The following is a 17,688-nucleotide window of genomic DNA, read 5'->3' as shown; positions in this document are numbered from 1 at the left end:
TGTTTATTCTGGATGAATGTTTGCAGCATTAGACGAGTTTTTTGTAATTATTTGCGTTGCGTTGCGTTATTTTATTGTCTTGCATAATAATTATAACACAAAACAATTAAATTAATAATGATTTATTTACACTGAGAAAATAAATTGATCCATAAAGGTATTTGAAAATATTTCATTAATTTGTACTAGCAAGGTCATATTGTACTTCAAACCTTACGTTTAGGTTTAAAGGAACGACTGAATGATGTGCAATATATTCGAAATCAAGTCTCATTCGATAAACCAAAGTGTCATTTCTAAAAATAAGAATAGTAAATTAAACTCGTTATCAACCAAAACGATGAGTTGTGTTTTTAGCAGAAAAAAAATGTACAGAATAATCACGTGCAAGATAATAACGTAAACGTGAATATAAGCAATTTCAAGTAAAGACGGCATGAATTTCATCGAGGGTATGTCTGCTTTCGACGTTCAGCAATATAGTATAAAAGATTTAATTTTTGAGGTGTACCAATGGTCGTGTTTTAACTGTGTGTGTTAAAAAAAGTGGTGGATTTTACAGGAAAGTTTACTTTGATCAGAACCCCATCTACTTAGTTCTTGCACAACCGCGTATTTTAAAATTGGCAGTTACTTAGTATTTACTTCAACGATTACCTACATGTTAACTTTGTTTCACTATTTTTATCCATTTTTATTGTTTTGTATGTTTGAACTGATTTGTCGAATAATATCACAGACTTAAAATTAATTTGCGTACTTTGTAAACATTAAAAATAATACTCTCATTTCCACATGAGTCCATAGCAGAGAGTCTTTTATTGATAGTAACAATCCATAAATATGAATATGAGCCGTGCTCTGTGAAAAGTGGGTTAAATGCATGTGCTTAAAGTGTCGTCCCAGATTAGCCTGTGCAGTCTACACAGGCTAGTAAGGGACGACACTTTCCGCTTTTATGATATTTTTCGTTTCACGAAAGCCTCTTCTTAGGAAAAAAATCAAGTTAAGGCGGAAACTGTCGTCCCAGATTAGTCTATGCGGACTGCACAGGCTAATCTAGAACGACACTTTTCGCACATGCATTCAATTCCTTTTTCACAGAGCACGGCCCATATAAATATATTCTTGGAAAAATAATGTCCATAATATGAAGTATCAAACCGGCTGTTAATATGTTACAATTTAATTAATATAAGTAAAAAACCATCGGAAAATCGGACAGTTCAGAATGGTTACATAACACAGGAAATAAAAAGCTGAACTTGCAATACAAAAATAATAGAAAAGAAAAGGCCACTTCATTCTGCGCTTTGAAACCGAGCCATTTCCTAACAATTTAAAATTTCAACTTGAAAACATCGGGGAGAAATCTTTCATCTACACTGAGAACGTTGAGAGGGGGCATGTCACATAACTGGTCCCTTACTGTTATGTTAGAGTGGTGATGGAGGGCCAAGTACCATTTTACCCTTTTGTCAATGCGCTAACCGTTGAATAACTGTTATTTTCGAGTGCGTTATAGTCAATTGCTATTTTTCTCTCTCTTGCGAGGCAAAAGTTCACAGCGACATGCTATGAAGTAAATTTTGCACTGACATCTCTATTCTCCACTGGGCTGAAATGCAATTTGTGTAACTGTCAATTATTTGCGGACACTTGATTACGGCCCTGTTTGGTAAGGGCAAACAGTGGTCAGCGAGTGGCCGGAGAAAAATGGCACAGAGGCGCATTGACCTCAACTGACCATGTACGGAAGTGACCCTTGCCATTGCGCATGAGAATTAAAGGGTCTTAATACTGGACCCGTAATTGCCTTTCATCGGTTAAAATTCATATCCTTCATTGTGATCTCTTTCAAAATGAACTGTTAGTGTAGACGACCGACATGAAAAAAAAGTAATGTTCAACATTTACTCACGCTCGTTTTCTCGATTATTGGTCGAATGTTATGAACCAAAAGTTAAAACTTACAAAATACAACCCGTACCTCTTGTTAAAGAGCACTTATAAAATAATATCAAAATTTAAACAAACAATTGATTTCACAAGTTTACGTATATATCCCAATGTTAGAAGTATTAAACACATGACTGCTCATTTTGCGTGTGTTCTTGGAACATTGTGTGTAAATACATCATATGTTACGGAACACATTTATTGTTTTTGTAAATAACAGGTGTATTCCGGAGAAAAAACAAAATCTTACTCTTGGACGTTAAATCTGACTTTAAAAAGATGCCGTATTTACCATTAATATACTCACGTGATTAACATAATGAAATTTGATCCATCAAAACAGCATATCTATAATAAGTAGGTACTGATAGAGCATGCGTTATCCATCAATTTCAAACAGATGCCTATAGCTAAGTCTGGCAAAAAGTTCTTTGATGCATAAGCTGCTCCCGTGCCTGTCGATATTAAATGTACACACCTCAAAGAGCCTCGTTTTCAATCCTTAGTTAACGTGAATAATGGCGGCTTTATGTTAATTTCTTCTGATGGTCATCTCAAGGGTTATGGCTACCTTTTATTGCATGTAAAATTCGACCAGTCAGAAAAAAAGATAATTTTTTCATACTAAGATTTGATTCCAAAATGTGTTATACTTTGAAATTATACCCGTAAAATTTTATGGGATTTCGAGTTATTGAAATTGATTACTTTTTAGTAAAACGTATTTCCCAAGCATCGTTTGACCCTTTTATTTAACTTAAGATGCATCTGTTGAGTTGTGTTTAATGCTTCTTTATTGTCAGTAGTCAATACAGAGCATAACATTTGATCGAAATGTACAGGCGCCAATAACTTCGTGGACAACAGAAATACCACTTTTCACAAAAAATGCAAATTATCAAAATTCTCTTTATCTTCGTGACGAAAACTTCAATACAGACAGCTGTTATATAACTGCGTTTTAATTATCTGTGTCACCATTGATGATCAAATACGACACATTCGGTGCACTATTAAACGAACATTGCGTTGCAAATGACCAATGCCCGATCAGTTAGTCGTAAAACTCGCACCATATTTGAATGGCAGCATTCAATTGACAATGGGCTATCTTGTCCGTAAAATTGAAATGGTTCGCTCCCTAAATCGACTCCAATCACGCCCATAACGGTTCTTTTAGTCGTTATTTGTTGATAAGTGTGTCACCTGTCAACTGTGGTCGTCTGCGTCCTATGAACTTTGAATATAGCAAATATTATTTGATAGATATATTTTGTCTTTAAATAAATATAGTTTAAAGTGTATTTTACATATTTTTTCATAGCTTTGAATATACCAAGACCGGTAATAAATCAGACAGTACTGATAAAGGCTTATTTAACAGATAATGCATGTATAAACCGGTTTTCTAGTTCTTAATATTCAAAGCACATCTTTGAAAGGGCGAACTTAGAATCTTGCAGCTGAAACAATATGGCTGCCAGCTCAAATGCTGACCCCGCTGACCTCGCCTGCCTGATAAGCCAGCGGTTTGGATGTTTCTGGGACGTTACGGTACCAGAAACACATCGGCTTATATCCCTGCATTGTTTCATTTGTTAAATATCTTTATCATATAACGGGACATTCATTACTTTGCTTTTAGATCTCCGACTTTGTTGTATCATAAAACTCCAAGATAAAACATCGTATTTCTTCTGACTTGATGGTCAAGCTATCGGTCGGTCAAGTGCCGGACTGGTCAGTTAATACAATATCCTCACTAAGGTAATATCATTGCGAATTGTTTCGAGTGTCTTTACTGTGAAAGCTTGTAAACGTTTATATCCATCACAGTTAAGCAGTGATCGGAAATGTAATAAAATCGGTCCCCATACTTTCCGTAACGTTCATGTAATAAAGCAATAAACGTACAAGGATTGCTCTATCGAGGTCACGATGACCTGGTGGTGTTGACACTGTGTATGAATGAAGAGTGTTATTATCTTTATTTGCACAACTTATAACACTTGAGAAGATGTAATAAAGTTGGCCAAATGTTCATTGTAAAGTTTTCCCCTAACAGTGACTAAATCCTCGTCCGATTGCAGATTCGAAACTAACTGGTGTAGTATCAGAACATACGTGTATGTGTTTCGATGTTTGATACGTCCTTCCGGGCAAGACGCCGCCTTATGTGAAGACCCGGAGTGTTTCCCAGCAACCCTTCCTATTTTGCCTTCTACAATCATGAAAAAAATATAATCTCTATTTTAAGAAAAAAAAAACTTTGACATGTTTCACACTTACGTAAAATTATGTATGAATTGAAAACAATATGTTTAATATAATGCACGATTAACGCTGCTATCTATGTGTATAGGTTTACTTGTAAGTAGAAAATAATGAAATGATAACAGTTGGTTGCAAAACCCGATCAATATACATCAAATCCTTGGACTCATATTGTATCCATCTGAACTTGTCTCTCTAACGCCGAAAAGAAAACTGTGTCGCAACATTGTTTCTGAAATAGTCGCCCCTTTAATTTACACCGAAGACAAAACTTTGTCATAACTTTCTGACATTATATTTCTCTATATACGACGACGCCCGTTTGTTTCGCACGTAATATTTTCATATTCAACCTAAGCGGTTAAATATCAATAAATTGTGTAACCAGTATCGTCCGTTACGTGGTGTGGTAATAAAGATGTCCTGTTGAAACATTGTGGTGGCCAAACAAACCGCGCGTGAATAGGCATATTCGGTTTGTGAACTGTGCATGAAAGTTACTGATAAAACTCGTGATTGTTAATAACATGGAACATCGCCGAGACGATTATTCCAAAAGGTATTATCTAAAATGTAATGCAATACTGATTTTTAAGTTAGTCAATATCTGAGATTAAGTGATTAGAATTAGGCAATTACGGTAGAAATAGGTAGAATTAAATCGTTTGTATAAAATATAAGGGGAAATGCATGCATAATATTACGTAAATATAAATGATTATGATGATGATGATGATGATGATGATGATGATGATGATGATGATGATGATGATGATGATGATGATGATGATGATGGTGGTGGTGGTGATGATGATGATGATGATGATGATGATGATGATGATGATGATGATGATGATGATGATGATGATGATGATGATGATGATGATGAGGAGGAGGAGGAGGAGGAGGAGGAGGAGGATGATGATGATGATTTTGATGATTTTGATGATGATGATGATGATGATGATGATGATGATGATGATGATGATGATGATGATGATGATGATGATGATGATGATGATGATGATGCTGCTGCTGCTGCTGATGATGATGATGATGATGATGATGATGATGATGATGATGATGATGATGATGATGATGATGATGATGATAATGATGATGATATTGGTGAGGAGAGTTATGACATAGCTAGCTTTTTTTAATCCTAAGTTGCGAAATCGCATTTTTCGATCGCTTCCCTCACACACGATGAAACTTTAAATGCATAGTGCCTCCTTCCTTCTCCTTCTCGTATATTTGATGAAAAGGCAGATAACACGAATTTTTCGAGATATAATCCGTTATTTAACGGACATAACAAGTGTTTGTTTGGGTATTAAACGGGAGCAAATGCTGTTATACGAGCCGTCTTTTGTATTTTATTATTAATTTCCGTAATCTGTGTACAATAGGAAATAGTCTGCCTAATTGCTCGCTAGTTTTCTAGTGATTATTTAACCGTTTAGGAAACCCGAGTAACATTCAATAACAGCTGTTGACGGAGGTTTTAGTTTTCAATATTACGAATTTAAAAACACATAATTATATTTTTGCAGGTCGATGTTAGGTTATTGAACGGTTGAATCACTTTGTTTTCTGTTTAAATAACCGATAAACTTTGTGTACAGATCGTGTGAGAACGGACACATTTGGCAATAATAAGGGCGAAATGTTAGCAGAACTGATTCGACTGTCCCCATGTTCACCATACTTCTACCATTCAATAAACAAGGTACAATTAAAGCACGTTCAATCTATTTAAAACGTTTGTAATACCCTTATTACATCCATAATTATAAATATCCTGACATATGTTATTAACTTAATTTATATAGTAGTATTTTTAAATGCCTTTTTCGATGTTAGTAGAAGCTTCGTTCGAGCAGAGCTTCGATCGGTGTTATTATCTCTTAAATCATCACAATGATGCTCAATTAAATGTTCTCCTGTAACCTTTTAGCATTCGTTCTGACCTCTCTTCGAACTCGGTCATCTCATTAAATAAAACAGCATTCTCCGATTTCATATAATCTTATTCTGTTCAAAAGAACGTTTCCAAGAAAATGTTAAGTCCAGTTTTCCAAAGAAGGCTTAATTAGTAACGGTATTGCAACCGCTTTCTGAGAATGTAATTCTATAAGTACGCACTGGTGCCTTATTTGCTAGTTTGTCACGAGGTCAGCTACTAAGTCGTTTATTTATATGAAACTGAATTAAGTATTCGCAAACGTAAATTTAAATGATCTACAGATGCCTGCATGTGCGTCAGCAATACGAAAACGTTAACAATGAAAATACTAAAAATTGACATGAACTCGCAAACAATAGCAATTTATTAACACAATATCAATTACTTTATGGTATGTCGCTGCTAAATTTTGATTTAGAATGACTTCATTAGCCAATATACGAGATTGTGATCCGTGACATAGGCATGCAACTGTTGGGTTCGTTTTAGGTCACACATATTTCTTTAACTACGACTTTGCGGACGTTTGTAACAAATACGCTGAGACGAAATTCGTCAGATGAAAATGGTGAGATGTTATTCGGATAAAAAATCAATTATATTACTATGTCATGTCATTGAAGTGTCCAGTTAATTCCATAATAACAATAGATCTTAAGCTTTTGAAGACCTTCGTAGAAGTCGGTCGCCCTTACTGTGTGTCGCCTTCATATTGATCATAAATACCATGTCATAAGGCGCTTTAAATCGATGGTCACTAAGAAACGCACGTGCATCTTTCGAAGCATTCGTCCTGGTGACACTGATGTCATGTCGTCTGCAGCTGTGCAAAATAATCGGATGCCACAAGATATAAACTTTCTATCGTTTGGCTTTCTTGTCCTTAGACTGATGTTGGAAGATGATGTTGCTTGTTGTTGTGATTTTATCATCTGGTCTTGATAAATCACGAATCTAGTGCTTGTTATTGTTATTTTTTGTTTTACATTTTTGTACCTTGATCACTTACATAAGTTCATTTCAGTGCATTAAATATCTTTGATAATGTCGACGCGAATCTATAATACCAGCTATAAAGTTAATCTCTGAAAAGTTTTTTTATTAGAATTACCACTGTTACAATTAATATCGATATCAATTTAGTAAGTTGTAAATTAATACCATAAAAAATGCGTAAATCCAAGACTCATTGTGTACGTGGCTTGAGCATTCTTGTTATAAAAAATATGGTAAAGTGCGTGGCCTAAAGTTAATTTATGACATCATATGAGACCATCATTGTGTTCGCTCCATAATTACAGTGTACCGCATGCTATTTTGCCCCTAACGCTCGGTCAATTGAAATATTGAGTACGACCTATCGAGGAGATGCATTGTTTTATTCTATCAAAATGTAACTGTTTTCAACATTAAGTTTCATATGGAACTGCGTGCATCTAGATCACTTTTTTCATTAAATAAGAGTACTTTTATGAAAACGTATAATGATACCTCGCTCTGGGAAAACGGGGCTTAATGAATGTGCCTAAAGTGTCGTACCAGTTTAGCCAGTGCACTCCACACATGCTAATCAGAACGACGCTTTCCGAATGAACTGATTTTTTTTTCGCTAGGAAGATCCTTCCTTTTAACGATAAATACATAAAAACGGAAAGTATCGTCCCTTATTAGCCTGTGCTTACTTCACAGGCTTATCAGGGACGACACTTTACGCACTAAGCTCAGCTTTCGCAGATAGCGGCTAAATTATGAATGTGTGTTGTAACTGTTCGAATGGGGTGAGTTATTGTCAACTTTTAGTAACAGATGAGTATTGATAAACATATCGGAGCAATATTTTACTTATCTTATTTTTTTTTTTCATATTTTGTTATTTCATACTGAATTGAACATGTTCACATTCTCGTCTCCATGTGATTCGTGTCATTAAACGAATGATCTCAATAATCATTAGGATGTCGTCAGTATTAAGCCTATTGACTGCTTAATTCACATTTTCATGTTTATTGCTCAAACGAAAATCTAAACAATATTTTGTCGTCTTTTCTTTACAATACAGGCAATTTTACGCATTTCAGGTCTCGAACATAATCTATAAATACAATGGTAGATGCGTAGCCAGTTTGTGCCATTCAAGTACAATCAATCACACCATTGAGATGAACACGATTGCAACAGTGCTTAACCTTACTGTAATTCGAGCCTAAAATGCTAAAATGGGTAGATTAGGAAATTGTGTCATCAAGCGAGGGGGGGGGGGGGGGGCGGTGGGGGGGACGGTATATGTTACCATATAATAGGGGGCGAACTATTTTACCAGTTCCAATTGTTCAAAAGCACACAAAAATGCACAAAATATGTAATAGCGTGTAATTGGCACACTCTGACATTAACACACAACTTCATGTACACTTCACTAAATACAAACATTTGAACATTCATATGATTGTTAATGTATTTAGAAATAGTCGCATCGCCCGTACAGATACGTATAACTACGCTTGACGCCAAGTGGCAGACTGACGGGATTGAGCCCGGCAAACATTGAATGTGTGCCCCAGATAGGGCCGATAAGAACTTGTACATCTGTCTGATATCGGGTTTTACATATCCCCGAGATCGTATGTACTACATGGCTCGATATCGGCCCGACATTGGCATATTTCCGTCAGTCCCTATTCAAACGGTCAATGTTACAATACGTGATTTTGAATCAAACATGAGTTTGTTCGCTTAGTGCAGACTGATTTTCCTGTTATGTGTTATGTATATTTAACTACAGAAACAAAGTTATATCAATCAAAAAGACTTCAGCGGTGTACTACATCAAAATTAATGACTTCATCAAAAATCCATTAAAACATTTTATTGTGATTTTAAAAAGGTCTAACCCTGACAAAATATTTGTGTTGGGGTGTACGTATACGTATATGGCCATGGTCAAATGACTGTATTTACAAACAATCACAATCTTATCATATCTAAGGATGTATTTAAGAAAATGTATTACCGAATCTTTATATGGTAGTCAGCTCCATGTACAGGAAAGGAAGTCTATAGGAAAGGAATAGTTCAAGAAAAGAATTGTCTTGAGGTCGTGAACGTTCTTTATATTTATTTCTAGGAACAAAGAACATGCACAATCGTGAAATTGGCATTGCTTATTCAAAGTTTGTATAAGTCATTTTTTTACATTTACCAACTGACATGATACCAATATATAGATATAATTTGAAATGTCACAACAGGCTAGGCTAGAAACCGGTTTTGTCTTTCTCAAACAAAGATATTTGCTTTATAAACATTAAGTTTTCTGCACCTTTTAAAGGTCAAAGACTCAAGATTTATGGCCGATATAACCCTGCAACTTAGTTCAGCTGTTTGCACACGTACACGTCAAAATGCGTCCTTGCGTACGAAATGGTTGGAGATTCACAAGTCAGGCGTGCGTTACTGTAACACAATCGTCATTAAGCATATAAATACATAAAGAAGTCTGGCAATTGGTCGCATTATATTAAAAACTCTGGGTCTTGCATAATGTTATTAACCAATCCCATTCGTAAATTTCTGTATGTCTTCGTTAGTTTGTAAAGTCGGACAAAGTTTTTAAAAAAGTTGTGTATTTCTATACAATATTTCGTCACGCTTTAAGAGTCGCTTTCCGGGATAAGAAATAGCGCTTACCGTCGATAAAGATCATGTAATTCTCTCGGTACAGGACTAGTACTAACGTTTTTACATTGTAGCTTGAATTCGACATGGGCAGTAACATATAAGAATGGTAAAACATCCTTGTTTTCTGATTGAAAATAAGGACAGATTGTTATCATGTGTACGGTTAAATCTTCACGGACGGATGTTCAGTAATACAATCTCACGTAGAGGATAAAGATACGAATAACGCTTGTTTGTTTAAATAATAGTTATTGATTTCAGCCCACGTATAATAAAGTAAGGTTTATTTCCAGAAAAGAATAAATGTGTTTTCTTTTTTCTATGCGAAAACACTCCTTACTGTCAAATAACAAATAGTTTATATCATAATTGGGCACTGACATGCACAATATCTTCCCTAAGGTCGCCGTGGTGTAATGGATATGGTGTCTGCCTAGCGACCGGGAGGTCATGGGTTCGATCCCCACCGTGGGAGCGTTCTTTAGATCTCCCCCAAAGACATCAAGTACTGGTTCTAGGCCCAGGAAACGGACTCAAGAGCGTTTATATAATCCATAGGCTTTCGATGCAATCGAGCTAAAATAAATAGGTTTAAACTAATATCTTCCCTATATTGATGTAAATTCACACTAATTCAAATTCACATGTTCCCGTTTAATTCATAAATTTAAATACCATATACGTGTTTCATCGGTATTGCCAATGTGTCTTATGTGTTAGTTTGTACATGTTTACATAAAACGGAATAATACTTTTTCACCAAAACTGAAAGTGGTTTTTTTCATCACCACAAGGTGATACATGGTGGTTGGTAACTCGATATTTAAAAAATATATCTCGGTCGTAGCTGTTATTTCACACATTTTTTATCAGAACGTCGAAATGGGAATAATAAACATACGCCAATAAAAAAGAATTGGTCACTTAATAATAAATGGTTGTGGTTACTATTTCAAGATACGATCGCAAGCTGTCGTGTACTGACCAGCGGAGCGGCGCATCAACATACTATGGGGATTCTACAGCAATGATCTGGCTATGATCGAATTTCAGCTCGCGAATCGATCCTAAACAACATTGGGAACAATCTGTGTTTCTCCATCTATTATTCATGTTTAAAGCATATATAGTTTTAAAAATGCTTGGACTTATGTTGCTTTCTATCTAGATAAAATCCCATGTAACATATGTAGGCACTCGAGGTCAAACATCATTTAGAGGGTTAAGCGCATAATTGTTGTATCTTCTTTACAATTCTGTATGAGATACAATTATTTAGCGCCCAACCCTCTATTCCTTGACATACGAAGTTCTAATTATATATATATCAGATCAGGTCGGAATGATTTTAACACAAACTGTTTTAACTGCATGAACATTAAAAGTAAATCACTTTTCTTTGAGCATCTTCAATAACTAATTACAGTTCCTTGTGAGAAAACAAATACAAGCACCGCATCCAGGGAGCAAATTAAATGCACAGAGACATGCTTATCTAAAGCATTATTAAATGGCCCTCGAGGAGGATTTTTATCAGCATGCGGTGTCAATATCTGGCTGTAAATGCTATGAATATAATACAGATTGGAAACAAAACGTGTTACCAAATAATAAAGTAGTGACAGCAGCATCTAGTTATCTTATAATCACATTCTTAGCTGTGTCAGTCAATTAGTTAAAAAAAAAACAAGTTGGACAACTTTTTGTTTTTATCTAGGGGACACATAAAAACACGCCAAATTGCAAAAACAAATCTTCCCCTTGGACCGGATTTCTTTAAAACCCGCGGAGCCGTCCGGAGTCAGAGTGACGTGTTGTCTGTTTCATAGATTGTTGTTGGCAGTGTCTGATTGACTCCTGTATCTGTCAGTCCAGAGATCGTATGTCCCGTGGCCCGTTGCGAAGTTTATCTGAGGTCACGGCGAACGAGAGGTCAACCAGCGTGCACGAATTTATGAGACGAAAGTTGGAGAATAAGCAACAATAAAAACGAATATTTAATTAGAATAAATGACTGTTGTGTTGTTTGTGTTGTATGGGAAAACATGGATAAAGGTCAAGGGAGGCAGCTAAGCCTATGGATATTTATGTGTCCGTTTGGTTATACAAATCTTTAAAATTGGCAATGATTCCCGCAATGGGGCATTGCTGATATCGGCCGAAACAATTGAATTTCTGCGTAGAAAGGAATTAAAATTCGAAATTGGTTTGCTTTCAATAAGAATAATAGTCGACACCATGGCTATAAATTAAATTGGAAACCGCAGAGCATTTAACGTGTCTTAAATGAAACTTAAGAGGGTCGTCTTCGGTTATCGCCATTAAGACATAAATTAGAGCAACAGTTCAGGAATGTCGCCTATAACAAATGTGTAATATTTACCCAGTCAGGAATGATTGTCAAAACCAATATTTCCATTAAGATATATTACTCCACGCAATTGTCGGAAATATTGAGCGAATGCTAGACGAGAAACAAGCTGCACGTCAGTTCCAATCTCTTGGCGTCTCTGCTGGTCTGTTTAACCTATTGTGTTTCATTGCACGGGAATGCACGGGAGAACTGACAGAGGTTATCCCGGGTCAGGTCAGAAGCTCGGGTCACAAGGTTACGCCGCCGGGAAGAGTAAATATCGCGGCGACCGAGCGGAACGCACGTGATTAGTGTGGCGGAAGCACATCATACGTATCTTGTATTGCACACTACAGTCTGGTCATTATGCTGAACTAAATTGGTGCGAAAATGTGTTTTCAGTTGTTGCTATTATACATTTTCAACAAAACTAAGCGCAATGTGCTGCAGCTTAAACTTTCACTTTTGTTTTGTGTTGCGTATTTTAATAAATATAAGTTTTCTTGCGAGTACTGCTTGCATTTGGAGTAAAATAATCACAGCAACTATAATCATTGCAGCGGCAGATTTTGTGGAATTTCGTGTATAACACATGAGACAAAGGGGTGAAATTTAACAATTGTTCGTGAAGCCCAAAAAACGTTAGTTGTTTAAAATGTTTATCCAAAGTCATGAAATGCAAGGACCGATTATAATATTTTCTCAAATAAATAAATTCTCGATTGCGATGGAGAGTGCGACCAAACGGAGCATTAGTGTGTTCGCAAACAGCGTGAGATAATTAATGTAGAGGTCCAATCCGTTGTTAACCTGCGCAATTTTCCATTTCAAACATGCGTGCACGCCAGATCGGGAAAAGTTATGAATATGAGTTTATGACATCGGGGTCAGTGACATAGCCAGGAATGACCGCACACTGACCCTTCCGGTCAGCTGACCGCGTCCACTATCTGGCCATCTAAAGTCCGACCATGCCTCGCTGGTCAACACGTCAAAAACTACTTCAAAATTCGTTCTTTATGACGGGTTAGCGGCGAAGCCAAGGTATACATCAATCAATAAACTTATGATAGGTTGAAATGAACGGCAATTGACAACAAATTGATAAACTGACCAGTTCGGACGCCGTACAATATCCGATTTCTAGGCAAAATGTTTCAGAATGGGTTTGTACTTAAAAAGATGATTACACATGGGTGAAATACTCTCCGATAAGCCTTCGTTCCCACCTGCGTACGTATATCTAAATGAACGGAAGAAAAAAAAATCAAATACTAGTATTATATTCAGCAATTATTTTATCAATTTTGTCCTTAAACTCAACCACGTAATTATTTTCATTGTTTGTTTGTTTTCATTGGGATGTATGATTATTACATAATTAAATTAAAATTCGCCATAACATACGAATTTCATTGAATATTAAGGCCCTCTATTAGCTAAACATGGAACATGCAATTTATGTGACTACGATGAGTCGTTTTGAAAGTAGTGGTATTGTATCATGTATGTAGTCCATAAATTGCCAATGGTTATATAGCATTCACAGTCAAATGAACAAAATATAACACAAAAATGGGTAAATAAGTTTGTTTGTTCTCGAGCATAATAATGTCAATATCGAAAGGAAAAAAAAAAGATATCAGTAATCACCCTTGCTATAAACATAACTGGCGTTGTTGTAGATTGTAGTGGAAACGTTAATAATAGGCCTCCGCAATACACAGTAACATGTCAAAACGAAGGGCGATATCTGCCTTGCGTAAATCTGAATAGAATCTTATATCATAGTAGCACGCAGGTGACCTGACAAAAATGAGTTGCTATCTTACACAACAGTCATAAATATGACAGTGAGATGAGGCGTGCAGTAAAAAGTTCTGTGTTTCCAATAAACCGACCGAACCAAATATTTATGCCGACCCGAAACATTTTTTTTTGTTATTCCAGGTTGAGTTTGTGATCACTTGAGTCGCGTTCTGAGAAAACTGGGCATAATGCATGTGCGTAAAGTGTCGTCCCAGATAAGCCTGTGCAGTCCGCACAGGCTAATCAGGGACGACACTTTCCGCTTTTTTATATATATTTTTCGTTTAAATAAATTCTCTTCGTAGCAAAGAGAAGTTTTCTCAGAACGCGACTCACTTTTTTTTTATCATTTTGATAGATTCACTTAAATAACAGTCAGGTTGATGTATATTATCCCTTTCGGTAAATTAACTGTAACTTAACATACAAATAACACACATGAAAAAGAATGTTAAATAGAGATATGGACGACTTCTACATGCCATTGCATATTCGAATTCAAATGGAGAATCGAAAACAAAAGTTAACATAAAACACTTTGGCCGACCAGTTAGATACCCTAATAGTAAGGCGATTTTCGTGGAAACAAATACTCATTTCAGTTTGACCTCAGCACATAACGACCATTTAATGCATAACAAGTCGGACGTTAATAAGCTGGTCTTATTACATGATATCGTTTTGTCATCAGATTGATTTATTTACTTTTATTGTGTATTATTTTTGCGCCGTATATGTGCTTTTGACATATACGGTTTTATAACGTTTACTTTTATTATGAATCTCCGTATTTGGCCTAATTTTGCAGAAGGATACATCTCATCATCTGCCTTCTCTTCATTCATATAATATATTGTATACTATAGTAGGGTTGGTTCTGTTAATGTTAGTTTATTCTAATTTTACTACTACTACTACTACTACTACTACTACTACTACTACTACTACTACTACTACTACTACTACTACTACTACTACTACTACTACTACTACTACTACTGCTACTACTACTACTACTACTACTACTACTACTACTACTACTACTACTACTACTACTACTACTACTTCTACTACTACTACTACTACTACTACTACTACTGCTACTACTACTACTACTACTACTACTACTACTACTACTACTACTACTACTACTACTACTACTACTACTACTACTACTACTAATAATAATAATAATAATTATTATTATTATTATTATTATTGTTGTTATTACTATTATTATTATTATTATTATTATTATTATTATTAGTAGTAGTAGTAGTAGTAGTAGTAGTAGTAGTAGTAGTAAAATACAACTATGTCGTTTTCCTTTTACAATTAATTTATTACTTATACGTTATTCTCCTTGCGATAACAAGAGTCTGCATCAGCACCATACAAAAATGAAACAACTTAGCTATAAGTTAAGACTGAAGTACATATGGTTTAAAATGTTTACTACAAATAAACCCTATTAACGTTGCATGCCGGTAACGTTGTTTACAACGTAACTGTTGTGACGGTCACATACTACTATCGGTCAGCTAGCTGCCTAAAGCGAACCCTCGAGTCTGTTAAATAACGTACAGTGGTCGTGGACAGCCGTGTTGTCTAATAAACCTTTAGATAAACCAGTAAGTAATAATTAAATTGATATACAACTACTAGGCACGGAAATGCGGTATTGAAAATGAAACTTCAAGGTAATTTTCATATGCTTTTATGACTTGACTTGAAGCTTCCAGGCAATATTTTGATAACGATTATGTTTATACCTAAATTTCATTTGCCGTGGCAATTAACATTTTAAAAGGCAACTGTCAGTATTATTATTAGTGGTATATTGACCCTTTCGATGCCGTAAACGTTTATGTGTTATCAATTCAGATTCCTTCCTAATGTTGAAGTTTCATTTTCTGAATAATATCGATTCTGGACGAGTGGATTAGCACACCCACCCCCACATTATATGACGTCATGTGATTATGAGTTGATGACAAAACTCTTCGAAAGTTTTCATTGTAATTGAACCATAAAACCACTTGTTTGCACAAAATAGTCAGATAATGAAAGCACGTATGCCTATTCATTGCATCTTAGTACACTTAAAAATAATCTAAATAGCGAAATTATGAGTTTGTTATATTGTCTTGTTATTTTGAAAAACTACCAAATACAATTCAATCAATATGTAAATTGAGCAATATCTTCTGCGTCCAATATGTCGATGATATTCATACTACCATTTTAAGAACCTACGTGTACACTTACATTTAGACCACCCAAACTTGCAGTCAGAAAACAAAGCAAAAGGGCATAAAAAAACGTGTTGCATCAATTAATTATTCTATAACAACTCATTAAAGTGTCCACTAACGCTAAGGAGGTGAATACTTATTTAATATAGGTTTTCAAGATTAAAACGCCGTTTATGAGTAGAATGACCCTTCACTGACCGAGCGTTCCGTTTGAACTTTATTTATCCTCATGCGTTATTTAAGTATAAGTTAACCTCGCCTGCTCGTTGGATTTTTGTTTTTACAATTGCGTTGGCTCGAAAAGAAAGGAAATAATGAGCTATGCGCAGTGAGCGATTGCAGTTGGTCAGTTGGTCAGTTTGCTGATGGACACTGGATGTGCGCTTTGGTCAGTCTTGGTCAGTCATTGTATTGGCTATGAAGCTGTTAACTGCAAATGCATGGGACTAAAGTCATTTGGGATTTGATTTTAAAAGTTTAGATAATTATATGCATAAGTGTGTATGTATGTGCACAGTTCAAACAGTAATGTAAGTGAATGTGACGGACTGACTAAGTGGATAAGCTAGGCTGAGGGTAAACACGATTTACTGTTTTCTTATCAAATAAATACATTGTCCTGGATATTTCATTTTGAATGATTTTGATACGAGTTTAACTTTAGATTTTTATGGTAAATCGATGTTTATCACGTGGTCTTATTTTTGCATTAACCTTTTACTGCTTGGTATTTTTTTAGTTTTTTTATTTTAATCAAGAATAATATAATTTGGGCTAAATAATGAATCATATGGACGTAATCTAGCCATAGTAGTTAAATTCGTACCATTAGTATGCATGAATGCTATTTTTAAAGTTCCATCATAATCGACGTTAAGATGGATGTTTATGTTTAAAATAAAGAAATTGCGAACTACTTTGTAGTCCTATATGAAATTTATTTGGTTTGCAATTTGCTTTATTAGTTTTAGATATACATTCCTTAACTATTTTTTTATTTTAATAAAGAACAGTATAATGTAGCCAAATATCAGTAGAATGATTTAAACTAGTCATCGTTGTTAAAAATTTATTTATATATTTTTTATGAAATGTTTCTTTGTAGGCGTATAAGAACTTCGCATTTGGCAATGTTATATTTTGTAATAATCAAAAGTTTATAAACATCAATGTTGAACCATATCTGCTTTTCTCACTTGTGCTTCTAACAGAGAGTATTCAATACTTGCGCAATGATAGCGCATGCGCGGGTCATAAACCAATCGATTTAACCCACAGCTCTTAGCGCACGCCTTCTAACAGTGATGTAAATTACGGATTGGTTAGGCGATATTGGATTACTTTAAAACGAGGCAGTAGTTTGCGTAACATTTCTTAATCGTTTTCAAAAC

General features: G+C 35.2%; 1 long non-coding RNA gene across 1 annotated transcript; it reads left to right on the top strand.

Moving 5' to 3' along the window:
* Positions 1 to 4,678: 4,678 nt before the first annotated feature.
* LOC127872047 (uncharacterized) lies at positions 4,679 to 11,021 on the top strand. Its single transcript, XR_008045712.1, has 3 exons — positions 4,679 to 4,792; positions 5,862 to 5,965; positions 10,838 to 11,021. It is a non-coding gene; the product is annotated as an uncharacterized LOC127872047 (long non-coding RNA).
* The last annotated feature ends 6,667 nt before the right edge of the window (positions 11,022 to 17,688 follow it).

The sequence above is a fragment of the Dreissena polymorpha genome, chromosome 3 (assembly GCF_020536995.1).
Source record: "Dreissena polymorpha isolate Duluth1 chromosome 3, UMN_Dpol_1.0, whole genome shotgun sequence".
In the NCBI taxonomy this organism is placed as follows: Eukaryota; Metazoa; Mollusca; class Bivalvia; order Myida; family Dreissenidae; genus Dreissena; species Dreissena polymorpha.
The sequence above is the reverse complement of the archived record's forward strand: the minus strand, read 5'-3'. Positions and strand labels throughout refer to the sequence as shown.